Below are 9288 nucleotides of genomic sequence, written 5' to 3' on the forward strand. Positions count from 1 at the left end.
GCCGGGTGGGGCTCTCCAGGCAGACCTGCAGCAGCTTTGAGTCCTGCAAACTGTAGGGGTCCTAGAAAAGATTTGGGGGTGACTGGCTGTGGGCTTCTCAGAACTCCCCCCTGCAGGACGGCACAGGTCAGAGCTGCCCTCTCTCCAGGGCGACCGGTGGCTCCCCATTCCCTCTGCCTCTTCCTCCCCCTGTGTGAGGGGCCCAAGTGCAGCCTGAAGTGCGGCCAGGAAGCTGCCCCCCTCCCGCAGTGGAGAGGGAGAGGCCACAAGATGAGGCTGCAGCGAGAAGAGCCTGACAGTTGGGTGAGCTGTCGCTACTACCCCTCAGGTGCTTTGACTGCGGTTGAACGGGCAGATGTACTTGGGGATTGATAACTGCTGTGTCCACGAGGCAAATGGGTTGACTGGGTGAGAAACGGTCGGGGGAGGGGCGGTAGGGACGGGGGACAAAGTGCTGGGAGCCTCTGGTTCCCCTTCTCCAGGAGCCTGGGTGAGACGTGCATCCGCGGCCTGGCTCTGCCCCAATCTGGCCCACCAGCCTGTCTGCTGGACTCCGGGGAGGGCCCACACCCCACCCTCCTGCCCAGTTCTGAGACAGCTACCCTATGTGGCTGGACCTTCAAGGCAGCTTGAAAAACTCCTGCTCCTGTGCACCCCACAGCCTACAACCAGCCGGTCACGTTGCCCTATAAACATGCTGTTCTGCTTGGACCTGGGTGTACTGTGGAGTAAATGGAGAGGAAGAGGAAGTTGTGGCTCAGCAGATGGGCCGGGGAGCTGAGGCCTGCTCTGGTGGGGGTCTGCGGGGCACAGCAGGGCCCCCGGGGGTGGCTCAGGAGGGGAGCACCCCCACCCCGGCATGGGCCTGTGCCTGGCCCTATCTGGGGACGCAGTCTTGAGCTCCTCAATGTCACTGTCCCAGGGACTGGGGCTCCACAGCTGGGGAGGTGGCTCCTCGGAAGACTCCCGAGCCTCCTCCAGGCCCCCGCGCCCCCCTCGCTCCCCCCTTCTCACCCCTGTCCCCTACAATGTCTGTTTCTGTAATTGATCACGTAGATGGGGGCTGTCACCACCTGCTCTCCTTTTCTTGGTAAGAACGCAAGACTTACAAAAGCGGGCTCCCAGGGGCCCCCACAGCCCCAGGCTCACGTGCCCACTGTACTTCCCAGGGAAAGGGAGCCAGAACCAAGGCCTCTCTCCTCTTGCCACACTCTACTCCCCCGGGGGGGAGGGGCGGAGAAAGGGACAGAATTTACAACGGTGAGAGTGGCGACAGGATGTGAAAGTCTGCCCAGGGGAGCACTTCAGGTCCCTGCACTTCATTTATGTTCCTCCTCAGTGAAAACCAGGCTCAGCACACCTGCCATGGAAGCTGCAGGACGCCTCAGCCTCTCCCAGATCCCCCGGCATCTCCTGCCTCACAGGCAATACCCTGGGATCCCTCCGGGGAGCAGGAGCAGGGCCGAGGCAGGTTAGGGAGCCGGCCGGGGCCTGGGAGGGCCCCTGACCGTGACCCTGGGGCAGAGCGGGGCTGTCCGGCCCGGCCCCGGGTCCTGGCCCTGAGCTGCATTCTAGCCACTCGGGCAGCCCTGAGCAGTCCGTTTCCCTTTCTGTGAATGGCGAACACGGCTCTGCGCCCACACCCACTTCACAGGAGGCTCACGTGAGGACGGAGACGGGAATCCATGCACATCACTCAGGCTGTGGGTGCTGACCGGCCACCATGGACACACGTCCACCGCGGCTCCTCACAACTCAGAGGAGGTAACTTACCCGCACCTCATGTTTAATGTGTGTATCCTATTAACCCCCAAACATCTGTGCACATACCGTGACTCCGTCGGGGGTGCTGCGCGGGGTCGGGGAAGGGCTCGGAGAGGCAGTGGAGGGTGCCCGAACTGCTGACGGTGAGCATGCGGAGGAAGAGTGTATTGGGCAACGGGGGCCATGAGAACCCGAACTGACAGGCTGCCCCGGGGACCCCAGTTCCCCGGCCTGCTCCTCTGTGCCCTCTTCCTTCCTCACCCGGGGGACGGCCGAGGGCAAGGCTGGAGGAACACGAAACCCACCCGGTCTGCTCTTGCTGCTCTGCTGACCAAGGACAGGAAGAACCCACAGGCAGTCGGTTCAAAGCCCTCTCATATTTGGCTTCCAGAGCCCCTCATGCCCTTGCCCTTGCCCTTGAGTATGAAAGTCACGCACATTCTGGGGATGACTCCAACTCCCAAGGCCTCAGCAAGGTCAGAAGCTTCCTCCCGTCCCCAGCCCCTACAGCCCCCTTGACCTCATGCTCCCCTGTCCCGGCACCACGGCGGTCTTGCCGCAGACCCTTCCAGAAGCTGGTAGGATGTGTGTGTTTCCAAGGGCTGGTCAGGCAAGCCAAGAGTTATCAGTGCTTTGTGGGATGTGAGCGCTACCTGTGGGTGGGCTGACCGCCCGGGCTCCACGGCAGCTGTTGAGTGTTACCCACGCCACCCGTTAGTGAGGGGGGCCGGACAGGGTGCTCGGCCTGCCTGAGCCTGATGTGTTCTCCCCTTTCTCTCTGGTCTCCGGCTCCTTCGGACGTGCAGAGACGTCTGGGCTGCTTCCATTCTCTGAGTCTGTGGGTATGTTATGCGATGAAGAGATTCCAAAAGGATTAGTGACAAAGAGAGGATTAACACGTCAAGGTTTTTGACGCGCAGCGCGCCGGGTAGGAAAATTGTAAAATCGGACTATTCTTTAGACAATCACAAGATCCCTAAGAACGTGAATTCATGGTGTGGGCCAGTAATGGGATCCAGGTGCAGGGTTACAGGAAAGTTACCTCTTTTCTTCCCATAAACTCTGAGACTTTATGGAGAAATTCACTGGTAATAATGTTAATGCTAAGTTTGAGGAAATGTTCTAAAATTGGGTTCTGATCATGGTTGTACAATTGTGTAAATTTACTAAAAGTTATTAAGTCATACATTTAAAATGAGTAAAGCTCATGGTGTGTAAATTATACTTAAATTGTTTTTTAAATCATGTTTATTCTATTACAGTTGTCTCAGTTTTTCCCTTTGCCCTCCTCCACCCATCCCGCCCTGCCCCCTCTCCCACAGTCTATTCCCACTCTGTTGTCCGTGTCCATGGGTCCTTCATACATGTTCTTTGATTAGTCCCTTCTCCTTCTTTCCACCATTGTCCTCCTTCCCCATCCCCTCTGGTCACTTTCAGTCTGCTCCATGTTTCCATGCCTGTGGTGTATTTTGTTCGTTAGTTTATTTTGTTGAATAGTTTCCACTTATAGGTGAGATTGTATGGTATTTGTCTTTCACTGCCTGGCTTGTTTCACTTAGAGTAATATTCTCCAGGTCCATCCATGTTGTCACAAAAGGTAGGAGTTCCTTCCTTCTTTCTTTCCTTTTTTTTAAAAAAATGCAGATTTTATTTATTTATTTAAATGTCAAAATCCATTATAAAATATGAAAAAATTTAAATCCATTATAAAGTCTCAGCAATTAAAACAACATGACACCAGCACAGAAATAATCAAGTAGATCAATGAAATAAAATGAGCATTCTAGAAACAAATGTATATATCTGACTAACAATGTAATATATGATTAAATTGATATTTCAAATCAATGGGGAAAATAAGGCTTATTCAACAAATAAGGTGCATGGATCACTATTACTTGAAATAAAACAAATATAGAGCCCTATTTCACACATTATACAAAAAATATTCAGGTGAGTTGAAAATCAATATGTAAAATCTAAGGAGTTTTAGGAGAAAATACAAAATAATGTTTTTCTTACCCTGAAGTAAAATATTCAAGCCCAGAATCTATAAAGTAAAATATTGACAATGTGACTATATTAAACATTTAAGATATACAGTAATATACATATTAAAAAATTAAAGGACAAATAATAGAATAGGAAAGTATTTGCAACATATCTAAAAAAGGGTTAATAATTTTTTTTTGTTGTTTTGTTTTAGGGAAGAAATTCTACAAACATTTAATCAAAAAATGGATAAGAATACCAAAAAGTCATTTAAAGCTTTTTAAAAATAATAGAAATAAGCAAGAAATGTACAAAAACAGGTTTAGTTTCAACAAATAATAAAGTAACACTTAAATTAACACATCATTGTACAATCAGATTAATAAGTATTAAGTATATTGGTAATATCAAGTATTGGTGACCGAGAAAGGAACTGGGTTTTCACAGACTCTTTTTCTTCATCTTCTTAAAACAGTCCCTTTAGCATATCTTGCAGTGCTGGTTTGGTGGAGGTGTATTCTTTTAGCCTTCTTTTGTCTGGGAAACTCCTTATTCCACCTTCCATTTGAATTGAGAGCCTTCCTGGGTAGAGCAGTTTTGGTTGCAGGCCTTTGTTTTTCATGACTTGGAATATTTCTTGCCATTCCCTTCTGGCTTGTAGTGTTTCTGTGGAAAAGTCAGCTGCTAGTCGTATCGGGGGCTCTCTTGTATGTTACTACCTGTTTCTCCCTTGCTGCCTTTAGGATTCTCTGTCTTTGATATTCGCCATTTTATTTAGGATGTGTCTTGGAGTGGGCTGTGGAGGACGGTGAAAGCTGATGTCAAAAGCCAGGTTAAGCACTTGGCAAGGCCATGCTCGACTGATTGTACCTGCAAGGCAGAGCAAGCTGGCAACTGGAGGAGGGGAGGGGATGTTGAGAAGGGAGTAGATAACCACAAGCTTCAGCTGAAGACGACTGCAACCTTTGCAGAAGAAGGTTTTATCATGTAGATAGCCTGGGAATGGAACAATCTGTGCCCACAGCATTCCCTTAAGTCTGCAAAACTCCCTTGAGCTTTATCTAACCAACCCCTATAAAATAAATGCGGAGAACGTGGTCATTGTCATTGTCTCTCCATCAGAGGACAATGCCCCACCTGGCCCCCAATTTTCTCTAAACTGTCTTGTGTTGTCCTTTCCCAATCTCCCATCACTCCCACTCAGGGACCACCACTCCACATGGGTCGAAGCAGTGGGCCTCATTGGGTTCCTCTTGAATGGGACCCTCTGTGCTTCCTGGACTTATGTGACTTTTTCTCTTCTCCAATTAGGGAAGTTTTCTACCATTACTTTTTCAAATAGGTTCTCTATGCCTTGCTCCTCTTCTTTTCCTTCTGGTATCCCTACTATATGGATATTATGACGCTTCAGGTTGTCATGCATTTCCCTCAGCGTCTGTTCATTCTTTGTGAGTCTTTTTTTCATTTTCTTGCTCTTTCTGGGAGCTTTTTTCTACTTTATCCTACAGCTCACTGATTCGATCCTCTGCTTCATCTAGCCTGATTTGGATTCCTTCTACTGTGTTCTTCAATTTAGAAACTGTATTCTTCAATTCCTCTTGTCTCTTATGGATAGTTTCTATGTCCTTTTTCATGCTGATATAGTTTGCAGTAATTTCTTCATATTTTCCCTGTAGTTCTTTGTAATTCTCTCTGAGCTCACTGAGCTCATTGAACTTCCTTAGAACGGTTGTTTTGAACACAATGTCTGATAGTTTACTTGCCTCTATTTCATTTAGTTCTCTTTCTGGGGATTCCTCCTTTCCCTTCAATTGGGGGGGGGGTGTTTCTTTGTCTTCCCATTATTTGTGAGACTCTTCTTTTTTGCTTCTGCTTCTTGAACTGATTTGTCTTGATTTCCTGACTGTGGTGTGAACTTCGGTGGTAGGAAACTGCTGTTTTTTCTTTCTGGATCTGCCTCTGATGATGTCAGAGGTTGCGCCTGTCTGACCTTAGGCAGTGTGTTTGAGACTTCCAAGAAGCTACTGTCTGTGGCTGTCTCCTTCAGCTGTTAATCTAGTCACTCTGCACTCAGCAGTCAGGCTTTAGCACTACCTGGCCATCCCAGAGTCCCTCCAGGGATGGGGCTATTGGGTCCTCTTATGCTACTGCCACTCAGGGGAGTGGTCTGCCTGAGCAAGATGGCTGCTGCTGCATGGGGGATGAGTCAGCACCGGGATTCTGCCAGCTACTCTCTCAGTTCTCTCCCCAAAGCCTCCTTCCCCAGTCTCTCCTCAGGTGTCTCTATCGCACTCTGCACCTCCCCTTTGCCAGAGACCAGGGTATATAGCTACAAATAAAAGTTTATGTGTTGGCCCTTTAAACAGCTCTTTGTATCTCCAGCCGCCTGTCTCTGACAGAGAGCAACCCTGCTGTTCCTCACAGCTGGCTGTTATCCGTGTACTTTTTGGGCTCTGGTGCTGTAGGCTGGGGATCCCCACTGATGGTGTAGACCGTGATCTTCTCAGGGGGATCCAACTGGCCATTTCAATATCCTTCTAGTGCTGCTGCTGGTGGGCGCCCTGCCCGCTTTTTAGAGTCTCCACTACACTCCTTACCAGTTAGGCTTTGCTAAATCTGATTCTTCTGTCCAGAGTTATAAGGCTCCTCTCTCGCTATTGTTCAGTTGTTCGTTCCAGGTGATTTCCCCATAATTTAGTTGTAATTCCAGATTGGTCCTGGGAGGAGGTCAGTGTGACTTCCATTCACTCCTCTGACATCTTGATTTTTTCAAATTACACTTAAATTTTTTAAAAGCAAATGTGAAGCCCATTGTGATATGTGTCAAAAGACCCCCCACCCCACACCATCTGTCATCTTGACCCCGCAGGCCTTTCTCCATGTGCTTTATCCCCTCCTCCCCACCCCCCAACCCCTCCTGGCATGATCAAAGCTTCCTACAGCACAGAGCTGATTCCTTTTTCCTGCAGAGTGAGAGGAAACAGGGGAGACTGTCAACAAACCAAGAACCCAAGTATGAGGCTGAGCCGTCCAGCGAGGGCTGGGTGCCTCCACCTCTCCTGGGGAGTGAGGAGTCGGCAGCGGTGTCGGTGCCATTTGCCAGAAGAGCTGATGGCAGAGTCTACTCACTGCCCTGGCCGGGCCTGGACCCCGGCGCCCAGCTCATTCCTCTCTGGCTCCCGCAACTCTGAGTTCCAGCACCTCCCATGCTCTGGCTCCTGACACCTGGCTCCATCCCATCCCATCCCTGATTGCCTCTCCCTTCTCTGGTTGGCCCTGAGGAGACACATAAGGGGCCCAGAAGCCCAGGGTGGTGGGGAGGGGGGTGAGCAGGGACTAGACAGTGGAGCTGGGGTGGACCAGAGAGCCAAACCCAGCCCTGCAGCAGGCAGGTTGTGGGGTAGCGCTGGGAGGGCCAGCAATTCCTGCTCCTCATTCCTGAGGTGACCAGAACCAGAGAATGTGAATCAGGCCGTGGGAACCAGCAGCTGAGAAGCAGCGGAGTCTGCACTTGATGGGGAAGCGGCTCTGCTTGGAACCCACAGCGGCCTCATTGCCACCTGTTGGTAGTTGCCAGAACTGCCAGCTTTTTAGGTGCAGCTAAATGTTCCCATCTGCAAGTCAGGAAGAGGAGGGGCTTCTGCACAGGTATCAAGGTGCGCGCCTGATCCCTCCAGATCCCACAGGCAGTAGACCAGGAACAAGGGGGAGGATCCAGCCCTTTGGATAGGGGGCCTGGGGACTTCAGAGAGGTGGGCTGGCCCTCCGCGGAGGAGGAGGAGTGAAAGAAGGGATAGAAGTGATGGAGGACACAGGACAGTGTCCAGCCCTCAGAGCAGGTCACCCAGGAGGAATGGGAGACACTGTAACTCATGCTTTGAGGTATCTTAGGATCCTGGTTTGCAGTCACTGAAACCCAGTGGGCGCTCAGACGCCCAACCGGACCACCAGCTCTGAGGTCAGCCTGGGACTGCCCAGCTGCCCCACGCAGCTGCACTTCCTGCCTCTGGTTGGACTTTCCTAGAAGAGGTATGGGGCTGAGGCTGCAGGCGGGGTTGAGAGGGCAGCGGCCCCGGTTTGGGAATGGAGAAGGCAGAGTAACGAAATGGGTCTCACCCCTCCCTGCCCGCCCCTCCTGGTCCAGTTCTCTACTGGAAGGCTCTGGGTTTGGTTGGACGCTGCAACACCTGAGGCTCCCACTGGCGTGTGTTTTGGCCACAGGGGAAGGGACCTAAGAATGAGAGCCTAAGGTCTGCAGAGGCTTACAGCTCTAGAGAACAGGAAGGAAGGTCATCGTTGCCGTGGGCAGCCTCAGGGGTCAGGTGCGTGTGGGGTACGGGGGTGCAGGGCTGGTGGGTGATGCAGGGAGAGGCGCAGTCCGATAGCGCTCCCAACAGCTGACCACCTTTGTTACACAGAAGCTGCCAGGGGTCCCGATGCTGCATGCCCATGGGACTCTCTTGGGGAGGTTTTTTTTTTCTTTTTTTTTCTTTTTTAAATAAGCCTGTGCCTGAGTCACCTCCCCACCCTCCCTCCCCTTTTCCTACCCAGCTGAGATTCTGACTCAGCCCGTCTGGGTGGCGCCCACACCCTGAGGAAGAGGGAGGGTGGAGGGTGCTTCCTAACAGAGGTTTCAGACAGACCCTGGCCCTGCCCGGGAGCAGGTAGAGGAAACGCGGAAGTCAGTGGGGCGATTTATTTTAGTCCCAACCCCCGGGCCGCGGAAACTCTCCCCAGAGAAGGAAGGGCCTCCTCCAGGGTGACTAGACACGGCAACAGAGCTGGGGGCTGTGGGATCGCTGTCCCCGCCCGAGCCTTTGGCAGGGTCAGATCCATAAAGTCAGCTCTGGAAGTGAATGAATGAATGGATGGATGAGTGAGTGCTGACAGTGATTAACAGTGTGGAGTCTGGGCCCGGCTGGTGTGGCTCAGTGGATTGAGCGCCGGCCTGCGGGCCAAAGGATCGCGGGTTCGATTCCCAGTCAGGACACATGCCTGGGTTGCAGGCCAGGTCCCCAGGAGGGGGCATGCGAGAGGCAAACACAAGTTGATGTTTTTCTCCCTCTCTTCTCCCTCCTTTCTCCTCTCTCTAAAAATAAATAAACAAAATCTTTTAAAAAAAGTCATGGACTCTGGATCTCACTGCCTGGCTTAGAATCCCAGCATCCGCATGCCAGCTCAGACTTCTTTCAACTCTCCCCTCCTCTTTCTCCCATACCTGGGGCGTTCCTTTCCCATCTGCCCCTCATGATCCTATGATAGCCACTCCTTTCAAAGGCCCAGCCCGTCCCTCCCTACGAGACGTTGCCCGGAACCCCTGTGCCTACCCCTGCCCATGTGACCTCACACTTGGACAGGCTGCCCTGAACCAGGGGGCCAGGACACCTTCCTCCACGTGGACTGTTCCAGCCAAGATCTAAGACACGGTCATGTTCTCTTTCTCCAGCAGGGGGCACTCTATGCCCAGGCAGCATTTATTTGTTTATTCGACAAACATTTAATGGGCACCTATGTTGTGCCAAACACTGGGCC

This window comes from Pteronotus mesoamericanus, unplaced genomic scaffold (genome assembly GCF_021234165.1).
Source record: "Pteronotus mesoamericanus isolate MK-2021 breed Mesoamerican mustached bat unplaced genomic scaffold, CSHL_Meso_final scaffold_408, whole genome shotgun sequence".
Lineage (NCBI taxonomy): Eukaryota > Metazoa > Chordata > Mammalia > Chiroptera > Mormoopidae > Pteronotus > Pteronotus mesoamericanus.